Below are 3,310 nucleotides of genomic sequence, written 5' to 3'. Positions count from 1 at the left end.
TTTCTGTTTTAATACTATTTTGTACTCTCCCTAAAAAATAAACAATAAAAAATTAAATAAAACCACTGCAAATTTGCATAAATAGAAAAACATTTAAATGACGCTATGGTGAATAAGGTAGAGTTTTAATTAAATTTCTTTGAGATCCAACTCAGAGATTGTGGGGACATATTCCTATATGTGTCCAGCTTGGTCATGGAGGTACGACCTTGAAATCTGTGACTTTTTCAGCTCTGACATCCTTCTCTGCCCAGCGAGTGTGAGCTAAGTAGATTTGCTCTGTCCCATCTTTCCACCAGGACATTTTTGCTTGGCAGCCTGCCAATCGCAGAACTCTAGAAACCGTAGATGCTGGGCATTGCTTCTCAGTGGCGAGACAAGAAACTAATACAATCATGTGTTGCTACAGTGAAAGGATGAACTATCTAATTTTCAATGTAATTATTTTTGCATTTCCACTGGAAAAATACATTTAGGTTCTAAAATAATTTATAGTATTTTGTATTTTACTTATTATTCAGCAATTATTTATGTCATATCATTACTCTGAAGTCAAGTACTTAATGTCTCAGGAAATCTCCTGGCTGGAGTGCATCTTAATGACTGTATTCTTATGGTGCTCTGTAATATCCTTCAAAAGACTTCTTAGCACCTTTACATAATAGTCCTTAAAAAGCATCTGTATTTCACTTATTTTTAGGGTTTGGGGTACTATTTTGCCTTAAGATCTGGCTTTCCATTTCAGGAGACTCTAATTCTAGGCAAGAGCTATTTCATTTCTGCCTATTGGCCATAATTTTGTCCTCTGAATTATTTAGAGCAAGAGACAGCAGGAGAGTAGAGACTCTTAGCTCTAAGGCTATACTGCTTTCATTTCTTCAGTGCCTCTATATATGCACATATATTAATATGTTTCTAACTACTCTCTTTTAAAAATTTTTCAATGTAGGTTTTATTTATTTGGTCTCTCTACTAAATTTTAAACCAAGGTTAGTAATTTACTAGGTTAATCAAGTTGATTAATCTTTTTTGAACTTGGTTTCCAAACCTGTAAAATAAGGATAACATAATAATAACAAACATATAATGTTTCTGTGAGGAACAAATTAGTTACTGTACTTCTAGTGTTTAGAACTTCAAAAAGTTGGCATACTATGTGTGCTTTACACATACTTAAGTGATTATTTAATCTCTTACATTTTCTGACTTTTATGGTTTCCAATACTAACTTTGTGGTGATGGACATATTCACAGACCATAAGATTACCAAGCTTCAGAGGCATACCGTCAGATTTTTAAGGTAAATATCTGAGTCTAAAAGTCATATGGGATCTCACTTTTGACATTTTTCCAACCTTGATTGTCTGAAAAAACCTGATCTGTCAAGTAGGCAGAATCCTGAGAATAAACAAAATTCTTTCTTTTTCTACTGCCTTTGGGGGCCTTTTATAACAATAATCCGACTATACTTGGCTGGAATTGTGTCTCTTAAAAAAGATTTCTGAAATATTAACTTTTAAATTTATATACTTTTAAATTTAACCTCCTTGGGAATGACAACTTCATATATACAATGAAGAAGTCAGAGTGGATGAGGAAGATCACTAAATTTGATGATTTACATCTCTAAGAAAAAAAGAAATACATAAAGAGAGAAGAAATCCTAGAGGGACAGAAGCCACATGGAGATTGAGGAAGGCATTAGAGTAATGAAGCTACTAGGTAAAGAATCAGAGGACTTCAATAAACCGAAGAAGTTTGGAAGAAGGAGAAAATTTCTCTCAGCCTCACGTGCTAGTGCAGCCTTACAGACAACTTAGGATATTAAGACTGTAGTAGAACACATTTCTATGGCTTCTAACACACCCATTTCAAAACATTTGCCCCAGAAGCTCCAGGAAACAAATAAAACAGCTATTTATTTATTTATTTATTTATTTATTTATTTATTTATTTATTTATTTATTGGCAGAGCCATGGTTGAACTCAGACCCTTGTGCTTATCAGGGAAACACTTATTCCACTGAGCCATCTCCCTGGCCCCTATAAAATTGATTTTTAATTTTGCCTTATATCTCTTGAATTTCTAGATTCATTTTCATCATCATTTTTAGTCCTAATTTGGTCTTCTATTGTCTCACAAAGTGGTACCTTAGCTTCTGGTCTTCATGAAGGGACATGGGAATGATTAAAAGTTATAACAGAAAGTCACAGATAAGAGGTGATGCGATTCTAACATATTCTAAAGAAAGAATATGGGCATGAGGCCAAGAGAAGCCAAACGAGAAGGGAGAGCTCTAGTGTGGCTTATGTACCTACCATACGGAATAGTAATAGATGGTAATCAATCATGGCCCTCAGTAATGGACTTAGTGAGTCACTCATCTATGAAAGTGCTATTTTTTAAACTTGGAAAAATACTGGTTGGGTCGATATTTATTTCTTTCAAATTGTAGATTGACAGAGTCTGACATTTATTATGTGTATTATCTTTGCTAATGAGTCTACATTTCTACATACGAGGCTCTATATCCAAATACTTACTTGACACTTTAATCATTTTTCCAAGACGAGATCATGTTAGTGTTACCTAGGATGCCTTGAAATTACACTGTGGCACAGGCTAGCACTAATAATAAGCTTCTTGCCTCAGCCTCCCAAATGCTGAAATTACAAACATGTATCACCACTTCTGCCATTCACCAGAATTCCTAACAAACTGTCAAATTAGCATGGGCAAATTAAGACCATGTCTTTTTTTTTTTTTTTTTTTTTTCCAAACTTCTTTTTCCTTGACAATGTTACTGCTCCTTCCTGCCTCACACCCAGCTGTTCTCTTGTGCTCAGCTGACTCCCTGTCTTTGTCTCGGGGGTGTGTCTGGAATGCAGTTCCTTCTCAGTCCCTTCCCAGCTAACAGTGCTATAAACTGTGTTAGTCATTTCTCTGGTGAACCACTGTGATGTGGCAAAAGGCACTTGTTCTCCAGGGGTAGCAGAAGATCCCTTAAAACTATAAATGTGGAGAGGAAAAACATGATGAATATAATCATTTTTTTTTTCTTTTTTTTGTGCAGGGTCTCACTACTCAGCTCAGACTCACAGTGATCCTCCTGATTTCCACAGTGGTGGAATTGCAGGTGGGCGCCACCATCCCTGGACTCCATCGCTGGCTCAGAGCACCTGGGGGGGCGGGCGACAAGTGTGGCATGTGGTGCCAGGTATTGAACCCTGGCCCCTGTGCTTACCTAAGGAAGTGCTTAGTCCACTGAGCTGTATTGCTGGCCCTAAAGTTTTTTTGGTCTCTCTCTCT

This window comes from Octodon degus, unplaced genomic scaffold (assembly GCF_000260255.1).
Source record: "Octodon degus isolate 3935 unplaced genomic scaffold, OctDeg1.0 scaffold00066, whole genome shotgun sequence".
NCBI classification, from domain to species: domain Eukaryota; kingdom Metazoa; phylum Chordata; class Mammalia; order Rodentia; family Octodontidae; genus Octodon; species Octodon degus.
Note: the sequence above shows the minus strand (reverse complement) of the source record.